Raw genomic sequence first — 17,999 nt, forward strand, 5'->3', positions numbered from 1 at the left:
TCTTTTTTCCTCTTGCTGTGAGACATGCTTTCTAGACATATTCAAACTAATAAAATGCCTATTTTTTTCATTTGCAGATGTGACTGGGGTCTTAGGTGCCTGGGTTTTGGTTACAGCATTTCACAACCTCAGAAAACACCTGCTTAAGACCGAGCTGACAATCTCACCCTATAAATATTCTTTGGAAATCTAGAAACCGTTGCATATACATCCATTACAGCCACAAAGAATGGGAAACTGGAGATACCCTACCCTGCAGTTCCTAAGCCTTGAATGAAATAGTTATTATCTTGAAGAAGGAAGTAATATCCATGCTAAATCAAAATTAACTTGAAGATCTGTGATTTCAGGAGCTATAGAAAGCCACTCCTATTTTATTAGTTTTGTTACTTTTACGTGGTGAAATCAATCTAACTTGGAATATCCTTGATAAAATGTAGTTGCACCTTTCCATCTTCTTCAAAAGATCTGAACAAACCTGAAGGATCTAGGATTGCTCCAGGCAGCCCATGGTCTGACATAGGGCCATAAAATAGATGGATTGCCTGCTTCAGAAGTTTGGAACAGATTTAGTCAGTACCTTTCTGAAGAGAACAAATAGTTAACAGTGAAATAATACAATGTTCTGCCAATATAAGTTTTTTTAAAAAAGTAGACATTAATTAGGCAAGAAAAAGAAGTGAGAAACAAGCAGTCACAAAGCTTCCTTTTTGCTTTGCCTATATCGTACCAATTTCTGCCCCGACAATCTTTCATATATAGTTGCCTCCGTTTCCTTTATCATGCACAATGCACAGATGATCCAGACCTGACCAGGTCCCACCTGCTGTGTAAGGAGGGCAGTAATTCAGCTGCAGTTTATTGGGCACCTATCAAATAAGGGATTAAAGAAGTTCTTACTTACTCAATATTTTATTTAATTAATATTTTATTAATATTTAGATTCCATAAAAAGTCCTAATGGCAATAAAATACCCTCTTACTGAGAAATCTTTTCTCAAGAATGTAGAGCAAAGATGATCATGAACTCCTGATAACCACCTTCATGGTAGTGTTTCATCTTCTTTCAAGTTTTAGGCTTTCAGGCATTAAAAATATGGTTTCCCAGCCAACAATACCTCTGAAAGCTGCTGAGAGTTAATAATACGACGCCCACTTCTCCTCTCATTGATATGTACTTTGGTAGTTACTGTTCTGCTTCACGCTGCAGACTGGTTGCAGATTGTAGTACTCTACAGTCAGTCCTATGGGAACAGCTAATTTCTCTTCCTGGAGAGGTAATTATTCTGGTTACTCTGCTTTAGCTTTCGGGATTAGTAGCTACAGAAACTGTCTCTGCAAGAACAGCGAGAAACATCGTAACAGCAAAGGGTTTGGGGATCCCTGATGACAAAGGATACAGAGAAGGCAGAATTACTGAATGCTTTTCTGCTTCAGCCTTCACTGCTAAGGGCAGCCCTCAGGAATCCCAGAGCCTGGAGACAAGGGAGAAAGCCTGGAGAAAGGAAGACTTTCCTTTGGTTGAGGAGGATAGGATTAGAGACCTTCTGGGCAAGCTTGACATCCACAAATCCATGGGCCTGGATGGGATGCACCCATGGGTACCGAGGGAGCTGGCGGATGGTGGAGTGACTGGCTGGGTAGATGAGGGGAGAGCAGTGAATGTTGTGTACCTTGACTTCAGCAAGGCTTTCCACATTGTCTCCCATAACATCCTCCTAGAGAAGCTCAGGAAATGTGGGTTAGACAAGTGGACAGTGAGGTGGATTGAGAACTGGCTGAAAGGCAGAGCTCAGAGGGTCGTCATCAGTGGCATGGAGTCTAGCTGGAGGCCTGTGGCTAGTGGCATCCCCCAGGGCTCAGTACTGGGTCCCATCCTGTTCAACTTCTTCATCAATGACCTGGATGAGGGGACAGAGTGCCTCCTCACCAAGTTTGCTGATGGTACCAAGCTGGGAGGAGTGGCTGACACAGCTGAGGGCTGTGCTGCCATTCAGAGAGACCTGGACAGGCTGGAGAGCTGGGCAGAGAGGAACCTCCTGAGGTTCAACAAGGGCAAGTGCAGGGTCCTGCACCTAGGGAGAAACAGCCGTAGGCACCAGTACAAGCCGGGGGCTAACCTTCTGGAGAGCAGCTCTGCAGAGAAGGACCTGGGAGTGCTGGTGGATGATGAGTTGACCATGAGCCAGCAATGTGCCCTTGTGGCCAAGAAGGCTGAGAGTCTCCTGGGGTGCATTAGGAGGAGTGTTGCCAGCAGGTGGAGGGAGGTGATCCTGCCCCTCTACTCAGCCCTGAGAAGGCTTCATCTCGAGTCCTGTGTCCAGTTCTGGGACATGGAGCTACAGGAGAGAGTCCAGTGTAGGGCTGTGAGGATGATCAAAGGGCTGGAGCACCTGCCCTATGAGGAACGGCTGCGAGAGCTGGGCATCTTCAGCCTGGGGAAGAGAAGACTGAGGGGAGGTCTGATCAATGTGTACAAGTACCTGAAGGGAGGGTATCAAGGGGATGGGGCCAAACTCTTTTCAGTTGTCCCATGTGACAGGACGAGAGGCAATGGGCAGAAATTGAAGCACAGGAAGTTCTGCCTGAATGTGAGGGGAAATTTTTTCAGTGTGAGAGTGACAGAGCCCTGGTACAGGTTGCCCAGAGAGGTTGTGGAGTCTACTTCTCTGCATAAATTCAAGGCCCGCCTGGATGCAACCCTGTCTACCATGCTCTAGGTGACCCTGCTGAGCAGGGAGGTTGGACTAGATGATCTCCAGAGGTCCCTTCCAACCTTACTGATTCTATGATTCTATGATCGTATGATGTGGCAAGAGGTTGTGCTGGACAAGGGTTTTCCACCTGGCTGTGCTGTGTGTGCAGGTGGATAGAGGCTACTGCAGAGATGGAGACAGTCCAAAGCAACGGCCTGCAATGATATGCACCTGGGCAAACCTGATTCGATTGTCTTGCTCTCGCTAGAAGACCAATAGCTTGATGCTCTGATAAATCCTGGAGTATTCACTTATGGACCCCTCGTTTATATCCCATTACAGTATTATCCATTTAGAAGGAAATAGAGGAAGGAAGGAGGGGGAAAGGAAAAGGGAGAAAGAAAAAGGAGGACTGCATTTGAATCGTTTGGGTAGGAGCCATCCAGATCCTGTAAGAGCCCTGATATATCTGAAGGAGCAATACTGAATAATTGGAAAAAAACTCGTTCACTACTTGTGCTTAAGTTATCTGGGTGTTTTATTGCCATTAGGACATTTTATGGGATCAAACTGTTAATAAAATCTCTGCATCTAGACTTCAGAAAATCATTGAGAACCTGAGCTGCCATGAAAATATCTCTGATACTTCAGCTCTGTGAAAGAAGGCCTGAGATTTAAAAATTAGCCCTGAATAAAAGCAAAAGCATTTATTTTACAGTTGCATTATTTAAATTAAACTGAGAAGTTTCCAGTGCAATCAACAGTTTTACACTTAAATAAGACCACATAGGAACAACACAGGGACAGGTGAGATTCTTCATGACTGCTGCAATAGAGGATCATTTTTGTGGCTGTGCAGCTCCACTGACTATAAGAGCATTTCATTGGAGCCGGCCTTGGGGAGTCCTTAGGTAACCCATGGAGCCAGCACTCCACTACGGACATTTGCAAAGGACTGACTCACCCAATTCACATTATCAATACAATATTGTAGTAGAGTAGAGATGGGCAGAAAAGCTTTTTTGAACAGATGCTCCCTCTTCACAAATTAACGTTCATATCAAAGAGAAATTTCATGCCTGGTGTGCAGCTATTTCAAGCCTGGTGTTCAGCTCTGTGCTTTATTCCCAGAGGAGAGAATGGCTCAGGCTTTATTTTGCCAGATGGGACAACGCTTACACAGTTGAAAGGGCCAGGATGACACATGGAAAGGCCAGAGATAACGAATCAGCACTGCCTGCTTCCAGACTTCACTTGCACTGATTTCTGTGGACATCAAAAAAGAAGGATAAAAAGAAATGAGAGGGAGTTCTTCTCTAACCTTTTATCTCCCATCAAAGCTTTCACCTGTCTTTATTAGCAATGTGCTGTACATTATTTGAGATATACTACTTCAAGATACTCTTCTGAATTCCTACAGATAGTTTCAACAAATATCTTAAAGATACGTTCTATTTTAAATTTAGTTTGTACAAAGGAATCAGTTATTTCAGTGTTAACTTTGCCAGGGACTTAGGATCATGAGAATTATAATTGCAAACTAGCACCATGAATATTCATTTGTGAAGTAGGTGATTTGAATGGTTTATTAGACTGTAGGCAGATTCTGAACCAAGTCTTCAGCTGGCATAAATGGAAAGAGTATGTTTGTCTTCAGGAGGCTGCAGTCGTTGACAGAAGGAAAGAGCCTGAGCATTTTCTGTTTGCTCCCTGAGACCTTTACGAGAAGGTGCTCAGTGGACTGGAAAACCCCAAATTACATCCAATCTTGTCTTTAAAAGTGTTCAAGCTTCTTAAATCCGGGAGCCACAGTTCACTGTTATGCGCACCCCATGTAATCATTTCAAACCAGCTGCGAAGTGGGCGTCAGTGTGGAAAGCCCGCTTTGAGAATATCGAGAGCTGAGTGTCCGGATTAAATGGGACAGACTTGTGAAAGTACTAGAGGAAATCTAGTCTGGTCTGATTTGCAATGTTTTGATACGTGAGAGAGGTTGTTCTGGCTTTTGCTGCCAGATTATAATGAGCATTACACTAACCACTGTGACTACACGTCTCTGTAGTTGGCCTGGGAATGGTTTGTCGTGGAGATGAGATTTGAAAGTTGGAATTGGGCATCTCACTTCCCCAGGGATCGAAAGTCATGGCCATGTTTTCTTCATCATTAACAGAGGTGAAAAGGCAAGATTTATAATAGGTCTGAAGATTTAAAACATGCTCGTAGATATATGCCTTTCAAATGACAAAGCCTGAATAATCTAAAAGTTATCTGATTTCAGTTATTAGTTAATATAGGTTAACAAAACCTAGGAAAAACTGCTTGACATTTGCTTTTCACTGTAACTCATCCAGAAAATGAATTTAATTTAGCTTTTCCTTAACCTATGCTGATTGAATAATGGGAATAAATTGTATTACCTGTCTTTTATTTTAAAAGGTACATTTATCCCAGAGTTAGTTGGGCAGAGAAGAAATGTTTGATTTTAGCTCCTTATTTTCTAGAAAACTCTAGAAAGATATCTGAAATCTGAATATTAAAAAAAAAGTTTAGGGAATTTGGTATTTTAGCAATACATATTATGTTTTTGAAGACCCTTTGAATTTAAGATAATAAGAACTGAGATAACTAGAACTTACTTTACTGAAGAAAAACCTGTTTTAAACAAGAACGGAGAGGAATTTATTGTTTTTATATATAGGGACTGAGGTTTTTTTCCATTTTCTACATTGCACTATAATTTTTTGTATGCTTTTAACAACTATGTGGGAATCATGTGAACACATACAAACCTTGTAGCTTTAGTCTTCCAGGAGACAAGTTATGGATGTGGTCACTGTTTTGTATCTGATTTCCTGAGGAGTCCTAGAGAGCACCAACCATTTCTGCCATAATGCAGACCCTGAAGCAAATTCATCTATACTTGCAAAACTACCAGGAAAAAGCTAAAGACAATAATGCCTCAGCACAGTGGCTCCTCCGCGAATCCCCCATACTCTCTCCATATCTGCTGTCTCCTGGATCCTTCGCAATCCCTGCCCAGGTGAGAGCCATCATTGGTCACCTAGATCTACTGATTTTTTTTTTTTTTTTTTTTTAATCAGTCCAGCCCATGTTTCACAGAGATCTTTGAAAGCTTGTTCCACCCTCTCTGATCACCAAGGATGACCCAGAAAAACTGGCAGTCCACAAAACATTTAATTCCAAGAAAATCTGTGTTTCTCCTATGGGAAAAGACTATGCATGCCCCACCAGAGAGGTTACGGAGATCTGCTTGTTGCAGAAAACTAGAATATCTGCCTGCCCACACTCTGTGGATACCTCCTGTCCTGAGGAGCCAGAGATGCCCAGACAGCCCTGGTAAGAGGGGAGTCCTTAATAGGACAGGTCATGACATCAAACCAAGGACGAGGACAACCCCATGTCCTGCTGAGAAACCCAAGGCAGGCCCTGCTTGGCTTACCTAAAGGGACCCCAGGTCCTTACCTAAGGGAGATGACTCCTTAAGGCGGCTTCTCTTCCTTGCCTTTGTCAAAAAAGCCCCTTTAGCCTCTGTTTCATCTCTTTGACTCTGTTTTGGCCTTGCCAGTGCGACCTACTGCTGTGGCCCTGCTTTGGTTCCTTGTTGCAGCGTTCTCAGCCATTTGGTCCTTGAGGCTGCTCCAGTCCCACCTCAGCTCTTTGTGGTGTCTGGCCTTGCCCTCCCACCCCTCTCTGGTGCTGTTTCAGCTTCCTGAGTTATCCATGAGCAGGACTAGTGTCCTGAACCAGCCTAAGGCAACGCCAGATTTTGCTGTCTATTCCCCCGCCCAAGTCCTGTCACGACTGTAGAAGCTCCTAGAAAAGTCTCCGCACTACTTCTGTGGCTAGGCAGGGTCCTTTATTTTCAAATGTATGAAACTGTATCTGAAATTCTGAATCTTTTTTGGGAGGTTAGAGAGGCATCTTTCTGCCATTTTAACTTTACTACTCAGTCTTCACTTATGGGATAGTCATTTTACAATCTTACTATGTTAGGATATTTATTTCCCATTTAACAGTCTATTGGAAGAGACTCCTAAATGTTCCTTAAGTGGATGATTCAGTGTAAGAGCCATTTCACTCAATCTGACCCAAATCTGGTGTTTATAACAGGGAAATGTGAACATTCCCCACTCTGAGTACCCATCAGGGTTTCTTGTGTGCTTGTAACAAACATAAAATATGTGGAAAAACATTTTTTATTGCTCTCGGAGACTAAAACATTTTTTATTTCTCAGTCCCTCCAGGAGAGGAAGTTGAGATGCAATTTTGGAGCTGACAACTTTTTGTAAGGCTGATCTGGAATACTAATTCAAAACTCTTAAAGTCACATTCAACATCTGATCAAAGTGTTTTGGGTTCCATTATCATGGATTTCTTAAATAGAAACAGATGGTATTTTACTATGAGGAAGCATTGAGATTTCTTTGCTTTCACTTTTTATCTAAAGTGAATATTATTCATATAAGTTTTTATGCAGTGCCTAAAAAGAGGAATAAGTAGCTTGATTCACTGAATGCTTCCTAATGAGATATCTTGTCCATATCACTACTGTACCTTACAAAATAGAACTTGGAAGTTCCTGATTCCCTATGATTAAAACACTGGGAGGTTTGAAAAAGTTTCAAGTGATTTATGTCTCTTGGTTCAATAATATGTCTCTAACAATAAAAATGTGAGCAGGAATTCATGACTGTTCCTAGGTATGACTGTATACAGGAATGAGTTGGGAAGCAAATTCCAGCTAAAGGGGTCACACTGAAATCCTTAATCTTATTATTTTAATAATGATACTTAATAAAGACAGAACTTTTGGGGTGACAAGAGTGGATTCTTGGGAAAAAACTTTATGAACTAAGCAGGCAGCACTGGGTCTGTAAGCCAAGATTTATCCTATATGGTCTAAAATGTACATGGCCTAAAACAAAAACTGGATTTTTTTTTTTTTGCTTTTTTTTTATAGATCCATCAGACTATTACCCCGTGACTGATGTAAAATGAATCAATGAATTCCGGCTCTCAACATTCTCCATTTCCAAGAATTTTACACGAGGTTAAGAAAGATAATGATCTTGGTAAAAAGAGCTTCTAAACTGCTGCACAAAGCTGTGAGTTTTAGTGCTTTGAATGTGGATGAAGTATCCATTGCTCTGGAGATTGCTTCTGGTCCTGCATTTCTAAGTTTAGCAAGGACTCTGCTTTCATTTAGCTTGCATTATGTTTGTGGGGCATGTTTAATATAATTAGATGTGATAGCTTTGCATTTCTGTTAAAAAAAATGGACTGCTTTCTGGTAAAAACCAAAGCACTGTTAAAATTTGTAAATAATTTAAAATTCAGTTTTATTCTAGGGAAAGCTGCTGGCTTAATAACTTTGGAGAAGGAGGCATTCCTCCCAGAGCTGGACCAGGGCCAACTCAGCTTCTCCAGCATTCCCCTGTTGTGCCATGTAAACCCTGACTTGGAGACATAACATCGTATTTTGACACTCTTGAAAACAATAGTCTTGACACAGATTTAATCATTTAAAGGCTTAGTAGGAGCTTCAGAAGGTCATATCAAATGCCCGTTAGAAAAAGTAGAAATATTCTTAGCAACATCAGTATTTTTTAAATTATTCTGTGAGACTACTATTGGTCTAAGATTCATCTGAGCAAGCGTACATTTACAGGGCGGACACCTACATTTCAGCTGCTGCCTGGACTCTTCTAGCGAGTGTGCAGAGAAAAACAGGTATTTATAGGATGCCATTCATCCTGTTTTAATGCAGATGTCTGAAATATGCCATGCGAATAGGGCTCTAACAATGTCTCTTTCTCTTCATCGCTTATAAAGGGAACCCAGACTGGCCAGCTCAGATGCAGACATGGGAAATTAGGTGAGAAGGATGCCACTCAGCAGCGGTCTGGAAAGATCGTTTGAAATGTGCAGCAGATGGCTCTGAAATGTCTGGAGTTCTGGCTGATCCACCCTAAAAATCGTAGAGAGCTGTACTCTATTTTTAGGAAACCAGTGTAACAGAACAAAATCCTCGGGTAACTCGACGCATAACAATCATCCCACAGTCTATTTCAGTCAAAACTGTGCTTGCTAGAAAACACTTATTCTTAACTCACGGACTAAATACCTGTTATAAAGTCAGTGCTCTGTTTGCAAGGGGACCCCACAGTCCCTCTCCCCCAGCCTTGTTGAATATTGCAGCAGCTTTGGTTAGCACTTGCTGACGAGAGTCTCTTCCCCCCAAGCGCGTGTTGCCAGCTTCCCAGCAGCTCCGCCGTTGCCAGCTCTGGGGACTCCTGACACTGTGTCAGGATGTTTGGCACAGCAAGCTGGCGCTGTTTTAATATTGCTCTTCCTTTGGAGACACTATGCCAAGAATTTTTCAAATCCCCCTAAAATGATTAAGGCAGCTTTAAGCTAAGGCTAAAATGAGCATCGCTTACTAAAATGCAAAATAAGAAACCAGTCGTTAGATTTAGAGTCACACAGCAAAAGTTAAGCGGTAGTACACCTTATAGCGACCTCTCTAGTCTGTGTTTAGTGAGTTTCTTATACTGCTTTCAGTGAGCTGGTTCTCAGCTCAAAATAACATCGAAGATAATTCACTATTTATTAAAAATGAGGACACACTCCTTTACTTGTGTCCCATCTTTAGGCTTTGCTGTCCATGAACTAAGCACATTTGCAGGTAATCTCATCTTCCTCAGAAAGTGTCTGCTGGGCTTTCCTTGAATCTTGGAGGATTAATCTGGATGCTGACCCTGCCTCCTCTGCTAATGGCAATAGTTCCACATTGTCCTGCCTTTGGAAGACCCCCTTGGCTGGGTGGGTCTTCTTAGGCTTGAAGGTAGGGTTTACTGTAACAAAGTATGCTTACACAATGTGAATAAACTTATTCCTGATAGATGAGGAAGAGTCACAAAGTCTCAGATGAGTATTTCTTGCATGAGAAATATAAGCAAATAAATTTCCTAAGTGTGTGTGCTACATTAGACCTTCTGGATTTGGGGGCTTTTTGAACAATTATACTTACATTATGCCCAGATCATAAGCTTTTGGTTGATACTTTATGTATTAAATCCTGTTCAGTTATTTAAGAGGAATTTGCTGGAGACACACACAGAGATACACAGTGAGAGTAGCCTTTTAGGAATTCGGATTGTCATGTAGATGTCCGGGTAGAGAAGACAGCTTAAAATAGTCTAGCTGAAGCTAGAGCAGAATGAGGCATGCTGTTCATCTTAGACAAGTGCCAACACAACCTTCATGTCTTGCCTCACTGTCAGGGGCACAAAAGCATGTAGCTGGTTTTCCTTATTTCTTCCAAATGGAAGTTGAATGTTTTCCTGTGATTTCTTGAGGAGAAGAAAGAGAAAGTACTCAGCAGTATTTGCGGGCTGCGCTGATTAGACAGAGAAGTATTATAATTTCCTTTGGAAAGGAATTATAGTTTACCAGTTTGCTATTTCTGATATATGATTTCTTTGCTGTTTGGCTTTGCAAATTTTTGTCATCTGTGCTTGTATCGTACTTAGCACAGAGAGGACCCGTTCCCGATAGCTTCAGGCATTAATGGATTGCCTGTATAATCGTAGCCTGCACGCTCAGTTGGCCAGCTCGTTGCCTGTGTCTGTGTGTGCAAAAGTGACGTCTTTCTCTATTCAGCTCCCCGTGACACAGCAGGGAAGAGGGCTGAGTCACCTGTCTCATCCTCATTGCTTAAAGCATCTTTGCCTGCCAGGGCATCTGGAGCATTTGGAGGTCGGCTTGGTTACCTCTGTTTGACTACTTCAGCCACTGGAAAAATGCACTGTACTTTTTATGGAGTGGATTTTCAAGCATGTGTATCCAAATATTAAGTCTCAGGGGTCAAGATGATCTCATATATGCGTATTTATTAAAAAAAAGAAGCATATGTATATTTTTAACATTGAAGTTTAGTGGAAATACACTAGGCGGTAAGGATCATCAGACTTCAGGATTTGTTCCTGCATGTTGGAAAGTGATAGTGAAGTGAGTTGACCAGCTACTGCAAAAACACCTAGTTATTACTGTGGGTAATTTGAGTACAACCTCTCATCAGCTTTCGAAAATGCCTATAGTATTTTCATCACCTTGATAAATATCAAGAGTCACTCTGAGTCTCAGAGCAGAGATTGCTCAGACAGAGCTTTTAACTTCAAGCTGACATTTTACCTTAGCCTGGTACGGCAAGCATGTTTTTAGAGATCAATTCAAGCACACTATTCACTTTGCAAAGTTAATTTAAAATTCACTCAAACAGCCTAGTCTCTTGCAGGTCTGTGGGTTTATAATGACATTAATATTAAAGCCAGACTTACTAAATATTCACCTTCCCCTCCCCTCCCCTCCACTACTCAGTAATAGCCAGGGATGAATTAACAAGTACTCTCATAAAACATGTTCAAAAATTCTTTCCAGTCCTCTGCCAGTAAGGAGATGCAGGCAGAATAGAGACACAGCACAGCCTTGCTGTTGTTCAGGTCTGGGATGGCCACATGCATCTCTTTTGATCCCCTCTGGAGATGCTTGACCCTTCTTATGAACCTGGAGGCCCTGCTCAGCCCCATGGAGCTCATGCCAAGCGCCAGGCTCTTCGCAGGTCATCCTTTATCTCTACCCGGGCCAGTTCTAGGCTGAAATGAGCATCCACATAGACACGTCCTAGTGCTACAGCATGAACATCCATGCTGCTGTAAGGACTTCAGTCAAGAAGGCTTGAGCTCCACCTTCACTTGCTTGACATTAGGCTTTCTTGGCTGTCTTGCCATAATCAGCTGGCAGATCAACCATCCTGTCCTGTTGTAAGTTCCTCTTATCCAAGCATCTCAAAGGGTGAGTAAATACCAAATTACAAAGGGAGAAATTGAAATAAAGAGATGCCAAGTGGCTTCCCTGAGATAGTAGAAGCTGCTGTTCATTCTGGGGAGGAAGACCCATAATAGCACTATTCATCTCTTGAGTCTATTGAAATCTCATCTTGAGGGCCTAGGTAGGTCTTAAATGAGGTGCAAGTCTGGGGTTGATGTTCTGCAAAAAGATAAATTTTGCCCAGAATGAGTCAGTGGCAATGACAGCAGTGGAAAAGATGTCCCTGAAGCGCTGACTGTACCCACTAGACACAGCACTCTTGCAGTGAGTTGTCCTCACTGCCCTGCCCTACACCTTTCTAACTGATAGGGCTGACACATGAGCTGAATCACTATTCACAAATCAAGGTTTAAAATGAACAAAAGTACCACACAAAATTTTAATTAAAAATATCTTATTTCAAATGAGTTTGTGAGAGAAAAGGGTATTGGGAAAGACAAGAAGAAAGTGAATTCATGAAAGAACAATTAATAAAGCATTAAAATTGCATTTACAGGTATTCTACTTACCTTGGTACCACTTTAGCACTAGTATGTTAATTTGGTAGGCTATTTATAGTGCAATAAATCACTTTATCCCTTAAATTGAAAATTTACGTTTGTCATGACAAGTTACCAAATTGAAAGGAGCTGACACCGTAATCAGTATTTTGTGGAGCAAATCATACTGCATGTCTGTGTCAAAACAATATCATCCTGAGAGAGCTGGTGAAGTAAACAGGCTCAGCTCAAGTTATGCTCCATGTTCAAATAATGCTATATTCCCTGTGGGTGAAACAGCTTTCTACTTCTAAAGATACTACAATACTCTTTAACCTACTGAACCCAAAGCTGCTTCCTAAGAGTTAGCTCAGAAATCCATGTGTGATGCACCCAAGGCTGACTCTGAGTCTTCACCTGAATATTGAAGTGACAGCTTAACAAGGAAGAGGGACTAGCTATGCACTTCCACATCTGACCCATGCTACTTTTCCTTAGAAGCTGAAAGTGACATTGAACCAGTTGCACTGACCTGGTGTGCTAGATGGATAATCCCTTCAGAAGACATGGGCAACTCAGACCATGTGATTTCAGAGCCTAATACTGAGCTGGGGTAGAGTGGAGAGTGCCTGGAGGATCTTGTTTGCATTGCTGTTCACTCTGGCTAAGGAGAACCAAACCCCTTTCTAACCTGGTATCAGATTAGTGCGTGGAGCTCAGATGGGCTCTGGGACGTGGAAGAGGTTGACTTGCTCGGATCCTCACCTATCAGCTGGTTGGGCACGAGGCTGCCGTTGTGGGTTTGCATGTCTGCTCCCTCGTCCTCTAGCCAAGCATGTAAAGCCCAGCTCCACACCCAGTCTTGGCTTCCTTTCCCTTAGAGAAGCATTCCTTCAATCTTCAGAAAGGCCTGTCCCATGGGGTGAAAGCACCAAAGTCTGAGGGCTGCTCTTCTCATGGGTTTGGCCCCAGGCCTCCCTCTTTCTATGAAAAGATCAATATAGTGTGTGCAGAGAGAACGGTGTTTGATGAATGAAAACATATGGGAGATTCGGGAGGGGAAGGCTGGAAGCTAGCGAGGCAGGCAAAGAATTTATGCAATCTTTATTTCTGAACATTCAGGCATCTTCCTGCAGCACCTGAATGCCTGTAGAAACTATTTTCAGAAATTAAACGTAACTGGGCCCAATGCACAGAGTAAATACTCTATGATTCATATAAAGCTAGGCTACGAAAACCAGAATGACTAGCAATGTTAGGACTAAATAACTTCTCAAGGACATGATGCATGTAACAGTTAGATGTGCTCATCTAATTGCAATAAATGGCAGACAGAATAAAAGGTCATTACCAAGGTTTTGCATTAGCACACAAGTTTGATGATATTTTGATTGATTTCAGGACTGTTGATGATGGAGGCAAAAGCCTCCCGCACTCTGAGAGCACTGTGGACAGCCCTGTGCACTTTAAGCTTTCTCTGGCATAGCTACAACATCACATAATACCACATGCTCTGCTTTAATTCTCATAGATCCTTATCCACAGAAGTATATTTTTGCACCATTAGGAATCAGATGCTAATGTTTTAATTTGCATGGCTCTATCCTCATTCTACCTGAAGCCCCACAAATTTAGTTGGGACTTTAGGTCAACTTGTAGGTCATCACATTAGGCTGCTTGGCCACGGCATCACCTTGGAGTCACCTTGAAAAGATCTGTTTCAGTCTCATGCTGGTGTACAAGCAGGGTTAGTACAATTTCACATCCACATAAGTGAGATCAGAATCAAGCTTTTCACATGAAAAACTACAACTCTACCTTCTACTCAAATGACTTTGTTACAATCTCTGACATTCAGTTTTTATTTCAAAAAATTGTTTTTTGAAAGCTTGCAGAGGCTCTCCTGGGAACAGAAAATCAATACTGATGTTAATACTGACTTACAGTTGTTTGCTGTCATTGCGTGTGTCAACACTATCGGCAGTGTCAGCTCAATTAATTTTGCTGCCAACCATAGCAACAAAATGGTAATAAAATATGTCAATTCTACAAAAGTTCCTGTTTATCAAACAGGTGGGACTTTCAAAGCATTTTAATGTTGGTTCAATGACGCTCCCACTGATTTCCCTAGGAAACCCTGGCATTACTTTCTTTGAAGCTTTGAAGAGCAAGGAAACATCATTGATTCAAGGAAAGCAGAAAGACCTTTGAGAAGATCCTTCACAATGCTCTCTTTTAACTACAAAAGCCTTCATCAAGATCAAGCTGGTCAATGGAAAATACGGGCCCCTTTTCTTCCAGGAGACACCACTTAACAGCCCTGTGATATTTAGATTTTTTTTTTCTGAAGAAATGAGATGCTTTTGCTAGAGTGGATGGGAGATGGAGTTTTTTCCACTGCACTGTGGGATAGTGGTCCCTGACACTTGTGTGGTGGTATGAGAGACAGATGATGGCTAGAAGATTGAGTAATGGGGGATTGAAGGACTGTCTCAAGAAGATGGCAAGGGTACAGATTGCTCTGCTGTCTGATCTTCCCCAGAATCAAGAACATGCATCTGCAGAGCCTTTGCCAACCTAAAAGGAAGATAATCAGCCTCAATATTCCCAGCATCATTTTATAAAGCAACAGCGTCAACTCAGAAACTCAGTTTACTGCAGAAAGTGATTTATTCAGTGTCATTCATCCTTACTTCACACACCAAATCAGCACAGCCAGACTGTATAGATTTTAGCCTCCTAACAGTTTGTATTTCCTGCTCTATAAATAGAGATACACTACTTTTCAGATTGCTCACCCAGCCCCCACAGAGTGCATGTCCTCTTTGGACACAACCACGTCAAGAAGGGTCTCAGAGAGTCATCTAGCAAGGCTTTATTTTGCATGCAAAGTCAAGAGATCATCATTACTCGAAACACTCTTGTTATCTGATAGCAGATAAATAGGTCTGCTGGGAAAAGGCATCTGTGGATGAATGGCCAAGAAACTCTAATGGCAGCAGTAAAAGGTTTCAGATTGTGATCCTGCTGTCTATCATCAGTTATCTCAGAAATGTTTACAATTGCTGCTCCTCCTTAAGCAAAACAAACATGCAAATGGATTTTAATGCAGTGATTGATGCTTTTTAGTCTAAATGCCCTGGGGAAAAAAATCAGCTGGCCTATACATTTTAAAACTGTAAATGAATATTTTACCTTTAGTTTGGAAAGCAAAGAAAAAGCTGTCAAATCATGCTGATATCTCAAAAGCAAAGAAATTCTTCTATTATGGCTGAATTTTTTGTGATGCAGATTCAAGCAAGGCAATTTAGTTCTTTAACCGCTCATGTCCATAGTTTAAAATGGTGTAAGACTGCTCCATATCTTTATGCCCAACCTTTGCACAACCGGTATTAAATTGTATGTATTCAAAGAACTCATCTAATTCCAATCCATGAGCAAAATTTACAGCAGCATTCAACTAAAATCCCAATGAGAAAAAGAATGAACAAAGAGATCACAACTGGAAGGCTTCCAGAGGTTTGAAGGGGAACTGAAAGATGAAGTTTGCTGGAAGAGCAAAAGACAAGCATCTCCAGGGAGAAGAGGGGAAAATCTAGTAGTTAGAAAGAAGGATATTAAAACATGAGGAAAAGAGATAAGTGCTGAGTATTATACACAGCAGTAGGAATTAGGAAAAGACGTGCAAGCTGATATTGACTTTTCTCCAGCCAGAAAGTCTGCCTTTTTTAGGTATTGCAGGTGTGGACTTCTTACAGAAGGCTGCTACAGCTACACGATGAAGCTTGCACTTTGCAGATTACCTAGCCTAGCACCTGCACTGTCCTGTCCTAGGCTTATCTCACTGTGCTGTGCTCTGTTATGGATGCAAATAGGGCTGCAGTGTGTTGTGTAGGTTGGCTAGACGTGTAGCAAACATACAAATCCAAAGACAGATGACACGAACCTGATCTCAACACCAGCCTAGGCACTAGAAAATTATCTAGTGTGAGATTAATTTGACCACACATAGGTGTCTATATCTAAGCTAGCTATGCAGTTTACGGGAAGAAAAGGTATTTCTAGAGTGGGATGCAACCCCCTCCTAGAATAGATATTAAACATGTCAGATGAGTGGTATCATGACCTGCAACTCTGGACACTTGAGCATTCCCATTAAAACATACCTCTGACATGTTTTAAAATTCTTTTTTTAGGAGAGGGTGAGTGGTACTTCCGAAGTACCAGAGCTGTGGGTGACAACCCTGGTGCCTAAAACAAAGTGAGATGAATCCCTGTGTCTGGATCTTCTACAGGTTTCAAGGCACCCTTAGGGAGAAATCCCTTTGCAAATCTAAATATGCCATATTTTACAGTGCACAGCCTCTGTCCTGACATGTTAGCTTTCTCAGTATGGTTGTCCAGATTATCCCAGGACTGACTCATGACAGTCCTTGAATGACCTGCCTGTAAAAATGGGGGGTCTAAGTGGGTCAGAACTGAACCACAGGTGCAGCTAAGCAAAGAAGAGTAAAAAATACTGCCTCTGAACCAGCTCAGGTCCAGAGCTCCAATAGCTGCGTTTGTTCAGTATGAAGCCCTGACACTAGCGCAGCAATAAATGATTATTATTTGGTGTGCAAAAACAGCTGTATGGCTTTGGGAGTTGAATAGGAAAATTTACCTCATGTGGTCAGTGTGGACTCACCTGGGTCTCTCATGGTTCAGGAGTTACTGCTTTAAAAGGATCAAACAAATTTAGTAAATAAATTTGAGAACTACTGTTAATATTATTGTAACCAGATAAATATTAAGTATTAACAAGTAATTTAAAAGGTATTATATAAGTAATATGTAATTTTATATATAAGAACAGAACAATCTTTCACTATTACCATTTAACTTAAAGTTCCAAAGAATTTGAGAATTTTGAGAACCGCAAAGTAAAAACTTAGGTATAAGCATTAATTTATTAAGGCTATCTTGAACCACACTTGGGAAAGCATCAGTAAGATACTTTGTCTTGAAAGAATGTTAGTCTTTATCTCAACTAAGGATAGACTTGAGTGGAGAGTGCAGAGATGACCAGGTTATGTGAGAAAATATACGGTCCATAAGATGAAGAAGATCTCTGAGCAAACCACACTGATGTGGAGCCTGCAGATAGATGTGCTACCAAAAGGAAAGAACAGGTTTCCACCTGTGGGAAAACCAGTCAACTGTGTAGAGGGGTCACATCGTTTAGCCATGTGGAGAGTCACCGGAGCTGGTTTTGGCAGCAGCCCATCAGGTCGAATGCACATGGCCGGGACGAGCGCCTCTGAACTGGGCAAGCAGGTGACCTTTTCTCCCAAACTTGAGTTGAAACTGCTGGTCCTCTTGATGCCCCGTCCTGGCGGCTGGACTGTCCTATCTGCCCTGCTGTGGGTGGAAGCGCTGTCTTGTTATCGATAAGGGACTTACATTTGGTTCCAAGTTTTGTTCCTTATGCTTGACTTGACCAGTAACTGCTTCTGAAGACTGGCCATTAAGTAAATCTGGACGTGACGTGGGGCTCTCCAAGCAGACCTGTGTTGCAGCACGGAGGTTATCCTTCCCTGGCACAGCGTGGATGTGCAGAACTCCTCAGTCCTGCTGTCGCCTGCTTTCCCTGGGAGGTGGGTGCCAGCAAAAAACTCAGCTCACGTTGATGATGTTCTCCAAAAGCCAGAGTGAAATGTGAGGGCAGGTGAGGTCTTTAAGGACTTTGTATCATAAGCAGGCAGAGTGAAAAAGAGTTAACAGTCTCCCTTCCCCTGCGATGTATTCCCTGCGAGCTAATGTCAGCCTACAGGTCTGACTAATCCTGCGTGTGGTTGCTAATTGCTGCCATCCGAAGTGAAGCTGGCAGCCATTTAATTTTCCCTTTCATTTGGTGTCATTAGCATTAGCGACA

Source organism: Rhea pennata, chromosome 1 (genome assembly GCF_028389875.1).
Source record: "Rhea pennata isolate bPtePen1 chromosome 1, bPtePen1.pri, whole genome shotgun sequence".
Taxonomy (NCBI): Eukaryota; Metazoa; Chordata; class Aves; order Rheiformes; family Rheidae; genus Rhea; species Rhea pennata.